Source organism: Microcaecilia unicolor, chromosome 2 (assembly GCF_901765095.1).
Source record: "Microcaecilia unicolor chromosome 2, aMicUni1.1, whole genome shotgun sequence".
Classification (NCBI taxonomy): domain Eukaryota; kingdom Metazoa; phylum Chordata; class Amphibia; order Gymnophiona; family Siphonopidae; genus Microcaecilia; species Microcaecilia unicolor.
In genome coordinates, this window is record NC_044032.1 from 548624595 (window position 1) to 548646775 (window position 22181).

Consider the following 22181-nt stretch of genomic DNA (forward strand, 5'->3'; position numbering starts at 1 on the left):
TCAATGGCTTGCGGTAAGGTCTCAGTCCCAAATGGATGTGTGGCAATTTTCATTTTGCAACACACGTCCATTTTTGGCAAAAAAAAAAGCATTTTTTTGTACGTGCTCTAAAAAATAATTCTGCACGCCCCCAAAACACACATCAACACTACCGCAGGACATTTTTCAGTGCACCTTAGTAAAAAGACCCCTTACAGTCTTCCACTCCACCACCTCTAAAGGGAGGCCATTCCATGCATCCATCACCCTTTCCATAAAGATTACTCTTGAGTCTATTGGGCATATTTTCAGAACACTTAGACTTACAAAGTTACGCGGAGGGGCATTTTTGATATAACGTCCAAGGGACATCTTGGACATTTTCCACAAAACGTCCAAAATCACAGGTCAATAATAAATAAATATAAATAAATGTTTCCAGAGATTCTAAACTACAGAACATATACGTCTTGAAATAGAACATCTCTAAGGAGCAGTAGAAAACATCTCCGTCTTTTGATAATACACTATGAAAAACATTCATTGTCACTACATGGCCTTGCTTCAAGAAAACGTGCATGGTCACATCTGGATGTCCCCTCCATGTGCAACACATCCATATATAGCTGTGCATGTGGAGGAATGTTCCTCAGTCTGGGAGGATGTCTGTAAGGAGAGAGCTGTATTGCCCCCCTGACGCAACTCAGCTCCTGATTCTGTGGTGCCAGAGGCACAGGAGAGAGCTCTTTAAAAACCACCAATACCTGATCCCAATAAATGACTCCATGTGAAAGTGGAGAATAATACGAAACACCCTGGCAAGATAAATGTCCAGCAGTAGCTCCCCCTCCTCTTCCTCAGATCACAGCACAAGACATAGGCAGGGTTTAATAGAATGAGGTCCCTTTTTGGTTGCAGAACATGTAATTGCTCCCTCACCAGTCCAATTCCTCACTGAATATCTCAATACAAGAGCAATCATTTTTGTAAGTGTATACATCTATAAATACAGAATTGAGAAACAGTAAACACAACCTACATTGCTGAAATCGCAATGTCCAGAAAGTATAGGGGCCACCCCCTCTACCAACCATGCAGAGAAACAGTGAAGGGCTGCACAGACCTGCAACCCCCTCTTCTTATCCTGGCAACTGCCTACATGGTGATTGCCAGCAGCTACCTTAAGTATAGGCAGATGCCGAAAGGAACACCAGCTGTACTCCACTCCACACATCCCTGCACTACTGCAGATGCTGCACAGAAAGGTCACCATGCCACTTTCTGTCTCCATAGCCACCCTACCTCACATATCACCTGTGCCTGTGTAATGCATACCCCACCAGCAGCGTCCCCTCCATCTGCCTGCTGCCATCTGTCACAGCTTATGTGTGAAGCATTGCACACATTTAAAAAAATTAATAATGTATGTGAAGGCAAGAACTGCTGTCACCTGAACTCCGTTTCCATCAACTTGTGTTTTTGAGGCAGTTCGGTGTTTACTGGGACCTGGAGTCTCTCTGGCACTGGTACTGGTGCATCCAGAGGGTGAATCTGAGGCTGGTCTAGTGCATGCAGGAGCAGCACCTCCAGGCCACACATAAGTATCACAAACAGAGCACCCCTGTATCACCTCTGTCCTTGAACAAGGGCTAGGGATGCATTTACCATCCTTAGTGTGCCTGTAACCCTACTATTGCTTGAACCCAACCTCTAATCTATGAGATGACATGGAAAGGAAGGGGGAGGGGGAAACCCTTTGCTCTATCTCCACTAGCTACCAATATATAAGGTCTCTGTGTGGTACGTGCAACAGCCTAGCATATTGCAGCCACTACAGCAGGAGAAATAAAAAAGTTATCACAAACCCCTGTGGTGGGAAATGAACTCACAACCTTGGTATTCAGGCATCACAGCCACAGCCATAACCCTTACACCAAACAGGCAGTTGATAGAGAGCTGCTCAAGGAAGACAGTACACTGACCACAGAAGAAAAGTGGAAATGGGACTTGATATACTGCCTTTCTGTGATATTTTGCAACTACATTCAAAGTGGTTTACATATATATATATAGGTACTTATTTTGTACCTGGGGCAATGGAGGGTTAAGTGACTTGCCCACAGTCACAAGGAGCTGCAGTGGGAATCAAACTCAGTTCCCCAGGATCAAAGTCTACTGCACTAACCACTAGGCTACTCCTCCACAGTATCCCTGGCCCCACAAAGGCTGCCCTGCCATGGCCCCAACCCATACTCATACGCTAGACCACTGTCAGCTGCAAAGGGCAATATGCTGTCCTGTGACATACTACTCAAGGCCAAGCTGGATGTCAAGTGAAAATCCACATTATAGTGCATCCTCTAAAACACTGCCATAGAAACCCCCACCTATGTGTACACTCCCCCCCTTGAACCCCCAAAGTATGGCCATAAGTTATGAGCTGATGTGCACCCACCACTATAGGCAGCCCATTAAAACTACTAGCAGGACTACCCACAAATAGATACCCCCAAACCGACCATTCCCACCTTCACTTATAAAAACATCTATGTACCTGTGTGCCCCAGCAGAGGTGACCAAAAGAATTTGCTGCTACCACAGGATCCCCTGCCATCTCCCAGGCAGCTGCAGAACACAAACAAATTGGCACACACATAACCACATTCCTGTCAACAATGGAAACAATGGCCCCATCAATCCAACAGCGTAGGGCTAACCCATCCTGTGTGTCAATTACCACCCTCTAGGGTTCCCTTCTATGTCTTCTCATTGATGCCACACCTCTGACATTTCCTCCAGGAAACCACAACTGTTCACTGATGACCCTGACCCTGTCTCCCAACAGGCAGCTACACCACTATGCAAACCTTAAAGATGTCCTGATCACAATTGTCTACCCTTTACACACACAGGGCACCCTACAACAGACCAGCCAGCTCACGGCTTGAGCCCCAGCACCAAGAGCACCAGCAGGCTGCTACCTCAGAACTGACACTGCAGGAGGTATGGAGGACCCTGGGCAGTGGGCGTTGCCTGGGCCCTGCACTTAGCCACAGAAGCAAGAGAGGGAGGACATCTAGGTTGGCATGCCCCCATTGGAGGGGGAGGGAGAGGAACCTCAATGCAGAGGTGCAGAGAAGGGCGACAAAAATGATAAAGGGAATGGAACGACTTCCCTATGAGGAAAGGCTGAGAAGGTTAGGGCTCTTCAGCTTGGAGAAAAGGCGGCTGAGGGGTGATATGATAGAAGTCTACAAGATAATGAGCAGAGTAGAGCGGACAGATGTGAAGCATTTGTTTACACTTTCAAACAACAACAAAACCAGGGGACACAAGATGAAGCTAGAATGTGGTAGATTTAAAACAAATAGGAGGAAGTTTTTCTTTACTCAGCGTGTAGTTGGACTCTGGAACTCGTTGCCGGAGAATGTAGTGACAGCAGCTGGCCTTACGGAATTTAAAGGGGGTTTGGACAGATTCCGGAGGGAAAAGTCCATTGAACATTATTATTATTTTTTTTGGGGGGGGGAGGGGGGGTTGCCAGGTTCTTGAAGCAGCCTGAATTGGCCGCTGTCGGAGACAGGATGCTGGGCTTGATGGACCCTTGGTCTTTTCCCAGTATGGCGGTGCTTATGTACTTATGTATCCTCCACTGCTGGAAGCAACTGCTGGGCAGGCCATGTGTCCAGCCCCTACTGCCAGCCAGGTTGACCACTATCAGCCTGCAGCAAGTTGCTGCAATGCAGGCACATCATGACCCAAATACTGACCTTGATGCAGAGGCTAGCAGAACAGCGTGGGCACCCTCAGTGAGGACTATGTACCCTACCCCTTTCCCCAATGTTCTTGTTTCAGTTTTCATTGCTATCTTTGACAATTTTTTCAAAAAAAGTTTGATATAATTTTGCATTCAAAGATCTGTCTGTACTTTGTCCAATATGAGTGGATACCCTGATATGCAAGGCTGATGGGCGCTATGATACCCCCACTACTAGTCAAGCCCTGGGAAAGGGATACTGCAGAACATGTGGAGGAGGGGTGGGGAACACAGGCCTGCAGTCTCCCTTAACACTCCCTTGTCCCAGGTCATGGCTATGGGCTATCAGGAAGTGGGGCCTTCACAAGGCAGAAGCTAGAGGCTAGATATTGGCTGGCCAGTTCCAAACAAGCTGTTGGAGCTGGCGAGACACCTGTAAGCAAGGCATGTACAGGGAATGTTGCCACTGCATGTACATGTGTATCAAGATAGATCCTTTCCCCAACTCATCACCAACAGGGGGGGGGGGGCGCAAACAGCCAATATCTAGCTTCTTAACTCTGCTGGGGAGGAGCTCTACTGCCAGATACCCTACATCCATCAGCTCAGCCAGTGTAGCCCTGGGGATTTGAGGAAGGTCTAGAATGTTGAAGCTTTAAAGGAGATGAGTCCTTCCTGTTTGTACAGTGAACTGGACATAATACAAAGCAGGTCACAGTATGGATCAGACTGACCACCTACCTCGCCATACAACTTTATAGCTGTCTGTGTCCCGGGGTGGGGGGTGAACATCAATGTTTGCTTTAATACCTATGCTCCCACCAGATATGTGGTGTCAGAAAATGCTGGGGTTGATGGGGCTGCATGGTCTGTAACAGAAGCTTTGGTGGTCACCTGGCATGTGGGTCCCCACATTCAACTCCATCCTGGAGACTGGAATCTGGATTGCATCATAGGTGTCCCGTGCCAAAGATCCTACATATATATAGGTGCCTTGCTGTGGCCAGGTAGAGGGCCATATGTACTGATGTGGGTCACAATTAGCCTACTCAAACTATTTCCCTGTCTGATCCTTACAGCTTGCCTCAAGAGACCAGACCAATTAACCCCCCCCCCCCCCACTGACTTTTCAGTCACATACCCTTTGGACACATATATAGAGCTGCCCAAAATAAAGGTATGTTGTCTCGCACTAGCAACCCAACTGGTACCAACCAGCAGATATGCATAGGCAATAACTAGGCTATAGTTTACTCTCTGTTCTGCATGCTTCCTTACCCACAAGGAACATGGTTGAAAGTAAGGAAACACATACCAACAGCAGTGGAATATGTACACAAGAACATTCTTACAGCAATGGTATACATGGGTGAGGAGGAAAATGAAAGCAATTCTGTACAACTGTGGTGGGTATATACATGACTCAGGCATCAAATGAATAGTTAGACACATGTTTATTTTATCACAATTGCAAACTGTCAAGTACTGAACAGCAGGGGAGCATGCCCATAGGAATAACTTGCCTCAATCAGGGATCACAGGGCACACACCAGGGGAATAGTGTAGACACTAGGCTAGAGCCATCTGCAAGTGAGGAACTGTAATTGGATGCCCTTCTTCTCCCACCCCCGACATATGCTAGTGGGCCTGTGAGGTGCCCCACTTCTGCCCCAATTGAGAAAGGTTTAAAGGACTGGAGAGAAGGTTCAAATGCGCCCTACTATGGAGGATTGTAAGAGTGTGTTCTCTACTCTGGAAATGGCAATCAGTACATACAGTGATCCCTGAACATTGGGAATGGGTGGACAACTGAGAAACTGGGGAATGGGGTTCACCAAACAAACAAGGATAGAGCCTACTAGGGAGACATATGAAGAGCAAAGTGGGAGCAAAGCCACCAGATGTGGATGCCTGTGAAGCCGGTGAAGATAGAAGTGAGATATAAATCTTGATAAAAGGCACAAGATGGGGAGTCCTTGACCGTGAGACCAGTGGATAAGATGGTGCACAGATCCATTTCCAAGGTCTCTCCTTTCCTCCCCCCTGCAGGCAGCCACAACTGTCTCAAAGTATCACAGGCCACAGTATCAGAGTCCACTACTGTCCCTTGTGTTCCTGCTGACTGCTCCATTGCGCTATCCTGTACTGCATCCAGGTCCTGCAAAAAACAAGGATTCCTTGGTTAGTAGATACATAGGGCAGAGCATATTTGAGGTCAGCTTCCTAGCAGAAGGGGGAGGATTGGATGAGAGGTCTATGCTCACCTTCAGAGTATGGCAAAAGCAGAGCCCATCTGGATGAAAGCTTCCTAGGTGCAGCAGGCTAATCCTGGAGAGGAGAAAATGGAGAGGCAAAGAGTTAAGTATGGAAATGTCAGCTCTGCTGAAAACACTCCTCCCATTTTGGAACTGTCATAAGGAGGAGACCATCCTAAAACATTTATACCTCAGAAAAATCCAATTTCCCCAAAACATCTACACTTATAGCCCATTATCAAATCCCAACATCTATCTTCTGGAAGTGTTTTGAAGAAAGACCCATAATCAACAAAGCATGTTTCGCTCCTGGAGACGTTTCCAGGTGTGGACCATAATCAAAAATAAACCATCCAACTTTCAAACATCTACATGTGGCTTGCTTGGGATGTTTCCAGGGGTGAATTTAAACGTTCATCTCAGGATTTTCAAAACTTTAGCCAGTATCATAATGGCATCAAAGAAGCAGGCCTCTACCCAAAAAGGAAACTTCTCAGAAGGGGAAATAGAGCACCTGGTGAGGGAGATACATATGCCTGGTGCTAGGGTCTCTGATACCCCCTCCAGCATTTCCTTTCTCTCTTCTCCCTGCCCTTTCTCCCACCCTGCTCCCTTTTTCAGCCCAGTACCTTAAAAGGTGAACATTTTTTTTTTACTCAACAGCTGTTTAATTTATTTGAAAGCTTCCCATATTTAGATATTTATACCATGAAATAAAATTGAATATCACTAAAACTGCTTTAAAATTATTGTAGCTGGTGGAAGTAGCACTAATAAAGGATGTATTTTGTGCTCCTTTTTCTATACTGTTCTATACAGTACAGTTATATATGACCAAATTTCAGTGAGGATATCCTGTTTACTGATGGGTTCATCTTAACTGTTGTTGTAATCTGCCTTGGGAAGCCTGCTGTTATAAAGATTGGAAGTAAATTTAAACTCTCTTTTCATTGGAACACATGGAATCACATCTTCACATCATCTCTTTTATACAAATGGATTATTCTGTGGTTTTTTTTAATACAAATGGATTATTCTGTTTTGTGCATGCTTCAGGGACAAGTGCTTTTCAGAAGTCAATAAATATTTTCTTTCATGCAGATCTCTCATTTGCTTAAACATAACTAAATGAGCTATAAGACCCTAATGCAGTCCATTGGTTTTCACATATTTTGTCCTTGTGCCAAAATCTGCCCCACGGCTGCCACAGTAATGCCGCCATCCCCCTCCGTCATACTACAGCCAACATCCCCCCCACACTACTACCCTCCCAAAAAGACCTACCTTGATCCTTGAAGGCCGTCCTGGTAGTGTAGTGGCCTCTGTGGCTGCAGGGGTAGGAAAGAATCCCACTCTTTCCTGCTCTCTGCCACTCCTCTGTCTCCGCTTTGCTCTTCTGTGCAGTGGGAGGAGCCGCCAGGTTTTCAAAATGGCTGCCGAGACTTCGGCAACAGTCTCGCCAGCCGTTTATAAAATATGACAGCGCCGCCAGGCCACTACACCACCAAAGCAGCCTTCCAGGATCAAGGTAGGTCTTCTTAGGAGGGCAGTGCAGGGCAAGAATGACAGTTTTTGGCATCCCTCAAATGTTGGCACCCCTGCCATGCATACCCTGTTTACTGTATTCTGTCAGCCCTGATCCACAAAAGAAATGTCAACCTGTTTGCCCCTAAGGGCCACAGGATTGCTGCAGCCACAAAGGGGAGAGAGTGGGAAGCTGTGCAGGACTGCATTAATGCTGTCTTCCACTGTAATAGGGATGTGAAAGACTGTAAAAGAAAGTAGCACCAGCTGAAGTGGGAGGTCAGAAGTAAGGCTGGTGCTAGCCCCCTAGGTCAGGACATGGCCAACCTGACCCCTGTGGAGCACATGGTCCATACCCTCCTCCCCCAAGAGGGCATTCATGGTGTGGGAAGCCTGGACACCTCCACACAGCCTGAGTCAGACAAATGTGGCACTAGTAAACTGTGCAGTGGCGTTCCTGGCCTGGATGGCACCCGGGGCGGAGCGCCGATTGCGCCCCCCCCCCCCCCGCTAGATGACACCTCCCCCCCCCCCTCCGGCGAAATAACACCCCCCCGGGTGCACGCCACTGGAGGGGGGGGTGCCGCGGCGCGCGCCTGCTCCTCCGAGTTCGCTAAACTTCGTTCGTTCGCTGCAGCTCCCTCTGCCCTGGAACAGGAAGTAACCTGTTCCGGGGCAGAGGGAGCTGCAGCGAACGAACGAAGTTTAGCGAACTCGGAGGAGCAGGCGTGCGCCGTGGCACCCCCCCAGCAGCGTGCACCCGGGGCGGACCGCCCCCCCCCCCCCCCCCCCGTAGTACGCCACTGAAACTGTGCCAACTGTTCAGTGTCACCCTATCTTCCACAGGTGAGGCAGGAGAGCATCATTCATGCCACTCCTATGTGTAGGCCAAGTTCACAGGTAGGTGGGGGAGGGGTTGATATGACACACCAGAAGACCTGGTTATCAAAGCCCATCACCCAACAATTCAACATGGAGTAGCAGTTAGTTGGTAGGTAGGTAGGGATCCACTAAGCTAGGTGGTAAGAAGGTCCGTAAAACTGACATCTTTCAGTGCCTTCTGCATCCCCTCTTGTCCCATCACCAAACAGTGCATATATGTGCTCTCCACACCTCTGTGTTCATGTCACTGTGCCCTCCACACCCCTTATACAGTCCTTATTTGCAAGGTTTAAAAAAGGTTTGGACAGCTTCCTAAAGGAAAAGTCCATAGACCATTATTAAAATGGACTTGGGGAAAATCCACTGCTTATTTCTGGGATAAGCAGCATAAAATGTTTTGTACTTTTTGAGATCTTGTCAGGTATTTGTGACCTGGATTGGCCACTGTTGGAGACAGGATGCTGGGTTTGGTGGACCTTTGGTCTGTCCCAGTGTGGCAATACTTGTGTACCTGCCTGCCTTTGTGGCTGTCTGACATGTTGATTTCTGACATATCCAGTGCAGTACACCCCTTGAATACAACAGTGAATACATGTAGTGGCACAAACCTTTGGGTTGCATGAGAATGCCATTCCTCATCATCTGTGGACTGGACGTGTAGCATGCAGCAGGCCATGAAGTTCTTGGCAACCTTTTGGGGGCTATACAGAAGCTCCCCTCCGGAACGATCTAGACATCAGAACCTGTTTTTGAAATGTCTAAAGGTGTGCTCTATGATGCCATGTGTGGTCTGATGTCTGCTATTATAGTCCTTTTCTGCCGCTGTTTGTGGGTGCACTAGTGGGGTCATGAGCCTGGTCCACTGTGGGTATCCTCTATCACCTGTGGGGGGAGCAGAATGAGAGACATGGGTGTGTATTGGGTACTTTGTGCAAGTGTGCTGGGAAGTGTGGGTTGTGAAGACAGCTGAAGGTAGTGCTGAAGGTTGGTGGGAGGATGTGGCAGAGGGTTGGCATATTCCTGTTGTGCTTACCTAAGATTTAGCCACCAGTGATCTCCCCTTGGTCAAACCTCCTGTAGATTCCAGAGTGCCTCCTGGGCATCACAAACAATTTGCATATTCATAGATTGAAATGCTTTTCTATTCCTATAGGTGGCCTCTTGTGCCTGGGGGAGGGGGTTTGAGTGTGATGTGTGTACAGTCAATGACACCTATGACTGAGGGGAAGTGAGCTATGGCATAGAACCGAGACATTTTGTTTTGCAGGGCCTGGGTGATGGTTGGGAAGGTGATGTATTCTGAGGTGTGGGTTAGAAAGGCATCAAGGAACTGGGTATGGCAATTAAAAATGGTGGGCTGGGTCAGGCCCACATTCACAGTTAGGACAGACTGGAAGCTACCAGTGGCCAGGAAAGAGAGGGAGACAGTGACCTTGAGGTGGACAGGGATGGGATTGTTCCTACAGATCCTGGGCTGCAGGAGGGATTGAAGCTGGTCACACAGGTGCTGAATGGAAACTCTGTCAAAGTGGTACCTAGTTTGTCATTGCTGGTCAGTAAGGTCCAGGAAATGGATATGGGGCATGAAAACTCTCGGATGTGGGTATCTCCTGTAAGGCCTCACTTCCAAATTCTCCTCCACCTCCAACATGCAAGCCACTAGTGCATACAGTGCATTCTGTGGATCCATATCCCACTACCACAGGTACAACCCACTAATCCCAGACATACCACTGTGCACACTATCTAGTGAGAACAACCACCAACAAACCACCTGCCACTCAGTTTCTCACCACCAACACACAGCACACAGCAATGACAATCACTCTCTCGGTCACAGCAAACACTCATGCCACACTTTCTAAGCACTCACTCTCCCAGCAAAAATCAACAGTCCTCAAATACACACATGTCAGCAGCACACAGGGCAAACAGCAACAAGAATAGACAGACACCAAACAGAAAAGAGGGTATAATGGAAGGTGTTTGGGATTTGGAACAGTGAGTGTTGGGGAAAGGAGGGGCGATACAGAGGAAGGGGTAGTTGTAGCTTGGGGGAGGACAAGGAGCTGAGAAGGTGAGTCACAGAGGAGGGAAGTCAGGGAATGTAAGAGTAACAAGATTCAGACAAACGGTAGCACAGCACTCCAGCAGCTCTCAACTTTCTCTCAAACTATTAATTCCTTCACTCTCCATCTCCAGAAATTCACAAATGGATCAAAAGATAGTTTTGCTCTTACCCCAGACACTTTTATATCAGGTGTAATTCTGTATGCTTTTTTTTTTCCTACCGCAGGAAAACCATTTTGCTATCCGCTGTGGACTGGAGATGTTCATTACATAACACTGCCAAAGTCATGAATCCGAAACATCCTTTCTAGAGATGTCTAAGACTAAACATACTGGCGATTTAGACCATTTTTTTCTGTTGGTTGATTATTCACTTTGGACGTTTTTCTGAAATATGTCCATCTGCATTTTTAAGTCAATTTTTGGATCTCTTTCGAAAATGAGCCCAATAGTAACCTATGGAACTTTGTAAGTCTAAGTGCTTTGAAAATTAGCCCCTATACCTTTTCACTTATATCCTATGCCCCCTCATTCTAGAGTCTCCTTTCAGTTGGAAGATTTGCCTCCTGTACTTTTACGTTGAGGTATTTGAATGTTTCTATCACATCTCCTCTCTTCCGCCTTTTTTCTAAAGTACACATATTGAGATCTTTAAGTCTGTCCCCATATACTTTCTCCTGGATTCTACAAAAGGTGCCCACATTTGTGCATGCAGCTAAATTGTGTAATGAGTCAATTAACATCAATAACTGAGTGCTAACAATTACTGATGCTAATTGACACCAAGTTGGATTTCCATACACATCTTGCTATCCACTATTCTGTTTTTGTTACATTTGTACCCTGCGCTTTCCCACTTATGGCAGGCTCAATGTGGCTTACATGGGGCAATGGAGAGTTAAGTGACTTGCCCAGAGTCACAAGGAGCTGCCTGTGCCTGAAGTGGGAATTGAACTCAGTTCCTCAGGACCAAAGTCCACCACCCTAACCACTAGGCCACTCCTCCATAACACTGCATGCATATATCCCATAGTGCACAACCCAAAAGAGAGCATGGCCATAGAAAGGCATGGGTAGGTCTTGGGAGTTCCAGAAATTTGTACCCGGTGTTATAGAATACTATGGATGTGTGCCCAAATTAGGTGCCAGGAATCACGCCTGGTTTCAGCAGGCATAAGTCCTGGTACCCAAATTTGGGTATGGAATTGGCACTATGCGATATTCTATAAGGAGCACTCAACCCAGAGTTACCTTTATAGGATAGCACCAGGTGTCACTTACTGAATCTGGTCTTTTATGACAAAAGTCACAGGCCATTTTAGTAGCCATCCTCTGTACTGATTCCATCTTGTTTACATATTTTTGAAGGTGCAGTCTCTCCAGTATTGCACACAGTATTTAAAATGTGGCCACACCAGAGACTTGTACAGAATAACTTCTTTTATCTTGCTGGCCATTCCTCTCCCTACTCTACTGACCAGTCAAAAAAAAAATACGACTTATGTATTACATTTTAAATATGTAAAGGAGATCAAACAATAGGGCTTCATCTGTTATCAGAACACGCCTTTCAAACCTCTTCACCATCAGTTCATTATTCTTTAAAAGCGCTCCGTGTGAATTCAGACATAATGAACTGATTATGAAAATATGCGAGAGGCTTGTTCAGTCAACAGATGAAGCTCTATTGTTTAAAGTCCATTATATAATATTTAAAATGTAATTTATAAGTCACTGTATTTTTACGGATTGGTCACTAGAGTATGTTGTATTTTTGAGTCAAAAGAGTGAGGAGCATATTAATCTCATTAATCTCATTCCTCTCCCTATGCACCCAAATATCCTTCTGTCCTTTATTGTCACCTTTTCTACTTGTTTGTTCACCTTAAGTTAATCAGCTATGATCAACCCAGAGTCCTATTCTTCTCTCATGCACTGAAAAACTTCACCCCCTATACTGTACCGCTCCCTCTGGTTTGTGTAGCCCAAATGTATGACCCTGCAATTTTTGCATTAAATCTTAGCTGCAAAACTTTAGACCATTCTTCAAGCTTTGCAAGATCCCTCCTCATGTTATCTACACCATCAAGGGTGTCTATCCAATTACAGAGTTTGGTATCATCCACAAAGAGGCAAACCTTACCAGACAGCTCTTCTGCAATACTGTTCACAAAAATGTTTTAAAAAAAGAGTTGGAAAAGGACCAATCATTGAGACACACCATTGGTAATATTCCTTCCCTCTTTTGCCTTCTATTAAACCAGCTTCTAACCCAGTCTGTTACTTAGGACCCATACTAACAACACTCGGTTTATTTATTAGTCACCTATGTGGAACTGTGTCTAAGGCTTTGTTAAACTCTAAGTACACTATCCACCTTATTTTCGAAAGTGATGGGCACCCAGATTTCGACCCAAATCGGGAGATGGACGCCTTTCTCCCATGGGCGCCCAAACCGGTATAATCGAAAGCCGATTTTGGGCGTCTTCAACTGCAATCTGTCGCGGAAACGGGCAAAGTTGACGGGGGCGTGTCAGAGGCGTGGTGAAGGCAGGACTGAGGCATGGTTATCGGCTGAGGAGAGATGGTCGCCCTCGACAAATAATCAAAAAAAGAAAGGCGTTTTTACCGTGAATTTGGGTAATTTTGGACCCTTTTTTTCCACGAACAAGTACCCTAAATGACCACATGACCACCGGAGGGAATCGGGGATGATCATCCCTGACTCCCCCAGTGGTCACTAACCCCCTCCCACCATAAAATAACAAACTTTAAGAACTTTTTTTCCAGCCTGTATGCCACCCTTAAATGCCATACCCAGCTCCATCACAGCAGTATGCAGGTCCCTGCAGCAGTTGTTAGTTGGTGCAGTGCACATCAGGCAGGTGGACCCAGGCCCATCCCCCCCTATCTGTTACACTTGTGCTGGTAAATGGGAGCCCTCCAAACCACCCCCAAAACCCACTGTACCCACATGTAGGTGTCCCCCTTCAGCCATAAGGGCTATGGTAGTGGTGTACAGTTGTGGGCAGTGGGTTTTGGGGGGACTCAGCACCCAAAGGAAGGGAGCTATGAACTTGGGAGGTATTTAATTTTTTTTTAACTTTTTACAAGTGCCCCCTAGGGTGCCCGGTTGGTGTCCTGGCATGTGAGGGGGACCAGTGCACTATGAATCCTGGCCCATGACCCAATGCCTTGGATTTGTTTGTTTTTGAGCTGGGCGCCTTCGGTTTCCATTATCGCTGGAAAACGAAACCACCCAACTCAAATCTGCACAAATCAGATGCATTTGCCCGGCACAAACCGTATTATCGAAAAAAAAGATGGACGCCCATTTTTTCCGAAAATACGATCTGTCCCGCCCCTTCACGTACCCATTCTCGGACATAGATGCCCATGGAGATGGGCGTTCGCGTTCGATTATGCCCCTCCACATCTAGCATTCTCCCTAAATACAACTGTTTGCGTACCTAGTCAAAGAAATTAATTAGACTTTACTTTGGACAGTGACATGAAAAGATCAGATAGCAGATCTGCCAGTACCCTTGGATGCATCCCATCCAGCTTTATCACTTTCAGGCTTATTGTTGAAAGAGAAGGCGCCCATCTTCCGACACAAATCGGGAGATGGGCGTCCTTCTCTCAGGGTCGCCCAAATCGGCATAATCAAAATCCGATTTTGGGCGTCCTCAACTGCTTTCCATCGCGGGTATGACCAAAGTTCACGGGGCGTGCTGGCACCGTAGCGAAGATGGGACTGGGGCGTGATTAAGGGATGGGCGTCCTCGGCTGATAATGGAAAAAAGAAGGGGGTCCCTGATGAGCACTTGGCCGACTTTACTTGGTCCATTTTTTCTTACAACCAAGCCTCAAAAAGGTGCCCAAACTGACCAGATGACCACTGGAGGGAATCAGGGATGACCTCCCCTTACTCCTTCAGTGGTCACCAACATCCTCCCACCCTAAAAAAAAAACTTAAACATTTGTCCAGCCTCTATGCCAGCCTCAGATGTCATACTCAGGTTCGTGACAGCAGTATGCAGGTCCCTGGAGCAGTTTTAGTGGGTGCAGTGCACTTCAGGCAGGCGGACCCAGTCTCATCCCCCCCTACCTGTTACACTTGTGGTGGTAAATGTGAGCCCTTCAAAACCCACCAGAAACCCACTGTACCCACATATAGGTGCCTCCTTCACCCCTTAGGGCTATGGTACTGGTGTACAGTTGTGGGTAGTGGGTTTGGGGGGGATTGGGGGGCTCAGCACACAAGGTAAGGGAGCTATACACCTGGGAGCAATTTATGAAGTCCACTGCAGTGCCCCCTAGGGTGACCGGTTGGTGTCCTGGCATGTCAGGGGGACCAGTGCACTATGAATTCTGGATTCAGGGCTTGGATTTGGTCGTTTTTTAGATGGGCGTCCTGAATTTCCATTATGGCCAAAAGCCGGGGGTGACCATCTCTAAGGTCGACCATCTCAACATTTAGGTCGACCATCTCTACGGTCAACCTAAATGTCGAGATTTGGGCGTCCCCGACTGTATTATCGAAACTAAAGATGGACACCCATCTTGTTTCGATAATATGGGTTTCCTGGCCCCTTCGCGGGCCGTCCTGCGAGGACGCCTTCATGAAAATTTGGGCGCCACATTCAATTATGCCCCTCCTAGTCTGTCTTTAGTCTTCTGAAAATTGGTCAAGGTCTACCACACATCCATTCCAATTGTTATTTGTCTTTTGTCGTCCAACTCCTGGCCCTTAGAACATAAGAACATAAGAATAGCCATACTGTGGCAGACTAAAGTTCCATTTAGCCCAGTGTCCTGCTTCTAACAGTGGCCAAGGTAGGTCACAAGAACATGGCAGAACCCCAAATAGTAGAAACATTCCATGCTACCAATTCCAGGGACAGCAATGGCTTTTCACATTTCTATCGCAGTAGCAGACTATCCTGCTTATAATCGAATGAGAAAAACGCCCAAGTTCCGACCTAAATCGGGAGATGGACGTTTATCTCACAAAAACGAATAAAGCGGTATAATCAAAAGCCGATTTTTGGACGTTTTCAACTGCAATCCGTCGCGGATGCGGACAAAGTTGATGGGGGCGTGTCAGAGGTGTGGCGAAGGCGGAACTGGGGCGTGGTTATCTGCCGAACAGAGATGGGCGCATTTCACCGATAATGGGAAAAAAGTATGCGTTTTTAGCTAGAATTTAGGACACTTTTCCTGGACCCTGTTTTTTCACGAATAAGGCCCCAAAAAGTGCCCTAAATGACCAGATGACACTGGAGGGAATCGGGGATGACCTCCCCTGACTCCCCCAGTGGTCACTAACCCCCTCCCAGCACAAAAAATGAAGTTTCTCAACTTTTTATTTTCACCCTCAAATGTCATACCCAGCTCCCTGACAGCAGTATGCAGGTCACTGGAGGAGTTGTTAGGGGGTGCAGTGGACTTCAGGCAGGTGGACCCAGGCCCATCCCCCCTACCTGTTACAATTGTGCTGCTTAATGCTTATTAGTCGTCCAACCCCCCCAAACCCACTGTACCCACATGTAGGTGCCCCCCTTCACCCCTTAGGGCTATAGTAATGGTGTAGACTTGTGGGCAGTGGGTTTTGAGGGGGATTTGGGGGGGCTCAACACACAAGGGAAGGGTGCTATGCACCTGGGAGCTCTTTTACCTTTTTTTTTTGTTTTTGTAAAAGTGCCCCCTAGGGTGCCCGGTTGGTGTCCTGGCATGTGAGGGGGACCAGTGCACTACGAATCCTGGCCCCTCCCACGAACAAATGCCTTGGATTTATTCGTTTTTGAGCTGGGCGCTTTCATTTTCCATTATCGCTGAAAAACAAAAACGCCCAGCTCACACATTGTTGAATAAAACATGGGCGTCTATTTTTTCCCAAAATACGGTTCGGTCCGCCCCTTCACGGACCCGTTCTTGGAGATAAACGCCCATGGAGATAGGCGTTTTCGTTCAATTATGCCCCTCTATGTGCTTTTCCTCCAGTAACTTGCCCATCCTCTGATAATGAGTTCCAAAGCTTAACTGTTCATTGAGTGAAAAAAATATTTCCTCCTATTTGTTTTACATGTAACGTCCCCTAGTCTTTCTGCTTCTTGAAAGAGTAAAAAATAAATTCACTTTTACCCATTGTATACCACTCAGGAATTTTTAGACCTCTATTATATCCCCCCCCCCCCCCCCCACCCAGTAATCTCTTTATAAGCTGAAGAGCCCCTAACTTCTTAAGTGTTTCCTCATATGAGATGAGGTCCATCCCCTTAATCATCTTGGTTGCCCTTCTTAGAAGTAACATCAGGAAATACTTTTTTTCACAGAGAGGGTAGTAGACACCTGGAAAACTCTTTCAGGACAGGTGGTAGAGTCAAAAATGCTAAGCAAATTCAAAAATTTATAGGATAGACATGGGAGACGCCTAAATAGAAACAGGATGGAAGCACAACATGGTTGTTGAGGTATTATCTTGGGCTAGAGTAGTGGGAACTGATGCCAGTATAGGAAAGGGAAATGGGACTTGGTATACTGTCTTTCTGAAGTTTTTGCAACTACATTCATAGTGGTTTGCATATATTCAGATACTTATTTTGTACCAGGGGCAATGGAGGGTTAAGTGACTTGCCCAGAGTTACAAGGAGCTGCAGTGGGAATTGAATTCTGTTCCCCAGGATCAAAGTCCACTGCACTAACAACTAGGCTACTCCTCCACTAGACCATTCCTATAGTCCATGTTCCACAGATGGCAAAAGAATGAAAGAAGATTTGATAACTCTAGTACTGGGGAAATGGAAGTCAATGCAAGACAGACATCTACGGTCTGTGTCCTGCAATGGCAAAAGACAAATGAAGCTGCGTCAATTCCAGTCTTGTAGATCACTTTATTGTCATGTGCTTGAAGTGAGGATGCTGTGCAGCTCAAGTGGGAGAAAAAGACATTTTTAGGTATAACTTGTCTGGAATGTTTTTACGTTTGGGGAGCGTGCCAGGTGCCCTTGACCTGGATTGGCCACTGTCTGTGACAGGATGCTGGGCTAGATGGACCTTTGGTCTTTCCCAGTATGGCACTACTTATGTACTTATGTACTTATGACTGGTAAATTGAATACCGTCAGCAATACTTGGATATGATATGTGGTTATAACCAAGACTGCATATGTTTGGCTGCCTATTTTGTTGGCATGGTGGAGATTGGACTATCAGCATTTATGTAAGGATGACTGGGGCCTACACAGAGTGGAGGGCACGGCTCTAGCCACCTTGTTGGGCAGACTGGATGGAAGGTATGGGTCTTTATTTGCCATCATTACTGTGTTACATCTAGAGACAATAGGTCAGGGTTTTCCCAGACCTTTGCAAAGCAATCCAAGGCAGATGAAAAAAATGTCTTCATCTCATAGGTCTGCAAATTTGTGCCCAATTTCCTTGTAAATGTCTAACAATTTAATAATTTAATAATTATTTAGCATTTAGCAATAATAATAATAATAATAATATTATTATTATAAATATTTATTTAATTAGAAATAATTATTTAGCATTTAATAATGCTAAGTATTTTTGGGGCCCCAATAAAATATGATTTCTGGCAGTAAAAAAAGTAACAATTTTTTCAGGTGCATCAGAAGCAGAAAGCCTGTGAGGGATTCCATGGGACCGTTAGATCAGAAAGGAACAAAAGGGGCGCTCAGCGAGGACAAGACCATAGCGGAGAAACTGAATGAATTCTTTGCTTCTGTCTTTACAGAAGTAGATGTAAGAGATCTGACTGTACCAAAAATGTTTTTCAAGGATGATGATATGGAGGAACTGAAAGAAATACCGGTGAACCTGGAAGATGTACTAAGCCAAATCGACAAATTAAAGAGTAGTAAATCATCTAGACCAGATGGCATACATCCAAGGGTACTCAAAGAACTCAAGCATGAAATTGCTGATCTGCTGTTAGTAACACGTAACCTGTTGTTAAAATCATCCTTAGTAACTGAAGATTGGAGGATGACCAATGTGATGCCAATTTTTAAAAAGGGTTCTAGGGATGATCTGGAAAATTATAGACCGGTAAGCCCGATGTCAGTATCGGGCAAAATAGTGGAAATTATTATAAAGAATAAAATTATAGAACACGTGGAGGGGCATAATCGAACGTGAACGCCTATTTCCATGGGCGTCTATGTCCGAACACGGGTACGTGAAGAGGCGGGACAGACCGTATTTTTGAAAAAATGGACATTTTTCAACTGGGTGTTTGTTTTTTTTAGCGATAATGGAAACTAAAAATGCCCAGCTCAAAACGATTCGTAGTACACTCGCACCCCTGACATGCCAGGACACCAACTGGGCACCCTAGAGGTCAGTGCGGTGGACTTCAGACAACGCTACCACATGCATAGCTCCCTTACCACGGGTGCTGAGCACCCAACCCCCTCCCCCAAAACCCACTACCCACAAATGTAAAACACTACCATAGCTCTTAGGGGTGAAGGGGGCACCCACATGTGGGTACAGTGGGTTTTGGAGGCCTCCCATTTACCAGCACAAGTGTTACAGGTAGGGGGGATGGGCCTGGGTCCACCAGGCTGAAGTGCACTGCAGTACCCACTAAAAGTGCTCCAGGGACCTGCATACACGCAGGCCTCTAGGACTTGTTGCTGCTATATAACATTGGCACACCAGTTGACACCTGAAGACTAATCTCTCCGAAAACATCCTTTATTGGAATAAGCACACTTACTCACAGTTAACTGCAGATCAGAGGTTGTGCCCCACTGGCAACGAGTCTTGCTGGTACTGAGATTAGCAGTAGGTCAGAGCTGGCAGAATGGTGTACAATGCCCTCTTTCAGCCACATTCAAGTTAAGAACTAAGTTCTGTAACGTGGCTAACACGTGAAAGGGATCTAAAACTGGCTTACAAAAATGGCCACTACCTCATGGACTACCGGAAATAAAACAGGGCACACTCTGATCCAGTAAGCAGGGGGAAAAGCACCATGGGAGTAGAGCCTACCAACTACCAACATCGTGAGCATTTGCCACAAGCTAGTGGAATCACGGAGCCCAATACCCTACACCCACCACAATGCATTGCTGATGTGACTCTGCAGTGCGCATAACAGAAAAGGTGTCACACTCACCCGAGAGCCACATCACAACCAGGGAAAGGCTGTCAGAGGATAGAACACATTCTGCTGTCATGGAGGTGGGTACGGCATTTGAGGCTGGCATAGAGGCTGGAAAAAAAATTTTAAAGTGGGGTTTTTTTGGTGGGAGGAGGTTAGTGTCCACTGGGGGAGTCCGGGGAGGTCATCCCCGAATCCCTCCAGTGGTCATCTGGTCAGTTGGGGCACTTTTTTGGGACCTGTTCGTGAAAAAAGGGTCCAAAAAAAGTGACCCCAAATCGCGGTAAAAACGACTTTTTTTTCGATTATCAGCTAAAGACGCCCATCTCTCCTCAGCCGATAACCACACCCCAGTTCCGCCTTCACCACGCCTCCGACACACCCCGTCAACTTTACCCGACGGATTGCAGTTGGAAACGCCCCAAATCGGCTTTCGATTATACCGATTTGGGTGCCCACGGGAGAAAGACGCCCATCTCCCGATTTGGGTTGCAATATAGGCGTTTTTCTCTTTCGATTATAAGCAGGATAGACAAACATGGTTTAATAGGACAGAGTCAGCATGGGTTCAGCCACAGGATGTCTTGCCTGACCAATTTGCTTCATTTCTTTCAAGGCATGAATAAACATGTGGATAAAGGTGAGTTGGTTGATGTAGTGTATCTAGATTTTCAGAAAGCTTTTGATAAAGTTCCTCATGAAAGACTCCTGAGAAAGTTAAAGAGTCATGGGATAGGAGGTAAGGTTCTGGTGTGCATTAGGAATTGTTTTTTAGACAGAATACAGAGGGTAGGGTTAAATGGTCATTCTCAATGGAGGAGGGTGAACAGTGGAGTGCTGCAAGGATCTGTACTGGGACTGGTGTTATTTAATATATTTATAAATGATATGGAAATCGGAACGATGAGTAAAGTGATTAAATCTGCAGATGATACAAAACTATCCAAGGTTGTTAAAATACGTGAAACTGTGAAATATTGCAAGAAGACATTAGCAAATTGGAAGACTAAGCATCCAAATGGCAGATGAAATTTAATGTGGACAAATGCAAGGTGATGCACATTGGAAAAAATAATCCAAATCATAGTTACCTGATGCTATGGTCCAACTTGGGGGTCAGCACTCAAGAAAAAGATCTAGGTGTCATTGTACATAATATGCTCAAATATTCTGCTCAGTGTGCAGTGATGGCCAAAAAAGCAAACAGGATGCTAGGAATTATTAGGAAAGGATGGCGAATAAGACTAAAAATACTATAATGCCTTTGAATACCTCCATGGTGCGACCGTACCTAGAGTATTGCATTCAGTTCTGGTCGCTGTATCTCAAAAGAGATACAGCAGAATTAGAAAAGGTCCAAAGAAGAGTGACAACAATGATAAAGGGGATGGAACTCCTCTTGTATGAGGAAAGGCTAAAGTGGTTAGGCTCTTCAGCTTGGAAAAGAGGCAGATGAGGGGAGATATGATTGAGGTCTACAAAATCCTGAGTAGTATAGAACGAGTAGAAGTAAATCAATTTTTTTACTTGTTCCAAAAGTACAAAGACTAGGGAACACTCGAGGAAGTTACATGTAAATACTCTCAAAACAAATAGGAGGAAATATTTTGTCACTCAACAAATAGTTATGATAAGTACATACGTATATAAGTATTGCCATACTGGGAAAGACCAAAGGTCCATCATTCCCAGCATCCTGTTTCCAACAGTGGCCAATCCAGGTCACAAATACCTGGTAAGATCCCAAAAAAAGTGCAAAACATTTTATACTGCTAATCCCAGAAATAGTGGATTCTCCCCAAGTCCATTTAATAATGGTCTATGTACTTTTTCTTTAGGAAGCCGTCCAACCTTTTTTAAACTCCGCTAAGCTAACCACCTTTACCACATTCTCTGGCAACGAATTCCAGAGTTTAATTAGATGTTGAGGGAATAAATATTTTCTCCGATTCGTTTTAAATTTACTACTTTGTAGCTTCATCGCATGCCCTCTAGTCCTAGTATTTTTGGAAAGTGTAAACAGACGCTTCACATCTTCCCGTTCCACTCCACTCATTATTTTATAGACCTCTATCATATCTCCCCTCGGCCACCTTTTTCTCCAAGCTGAATAGCCCTAGCCGCTTTAGCTTTTCCTCAGAAGGAAGTCGTCCCATCTCCTTTATCATTTTTGTCGCCCTTCTCTGCACTTTTTCTAATTCTACTATATCTTTTTTGAGATATGGCGACCAGAATTGAACGCAATATTCGAGGTGCGATTGCACCATGGTGCAATACAAAGGCATTATAACATCCTCATTTTTGTTTTCCATTCCTTTCCTAATAATACCTAACATTCTATTTGCTTTCTTAGCCCCAGCAGCACACTGAGCAGAAGGTTTCAACGTATCATCAACGACGACACCTAGATCAATTCCTAACATGGAACCCTGCATGACGTAGCTATAATTTGGGTTCCTCTTTCTCACATGCATCAATTTGCACTTGCTCACATTAAACGTCATCTGCCATTTAGACGCCCAGTCTCCCAGTCTCGTAAGGTCCTCGTATTTTTTCACAATCCTCCCGCAATTTAATG

The 22181-nt window shown here is 45.7% G+C and overlaps 1 protein-coding gene across 1 annotated transcript in view; it reads right to left on the reverse strand.

Annotated features, from left to right (window-relative positions):
- GABRA4 (gamma-aminobutyric acid type A receptor alpha4 subunit) overlaps positions 1-22181 on the reverse strand; it is a 237984-nt gene that overhangs the window by 136028 nt on the left and 79775 nt on the right. The gene's annotated exons all lie outside the window — the stretch shown is intronic.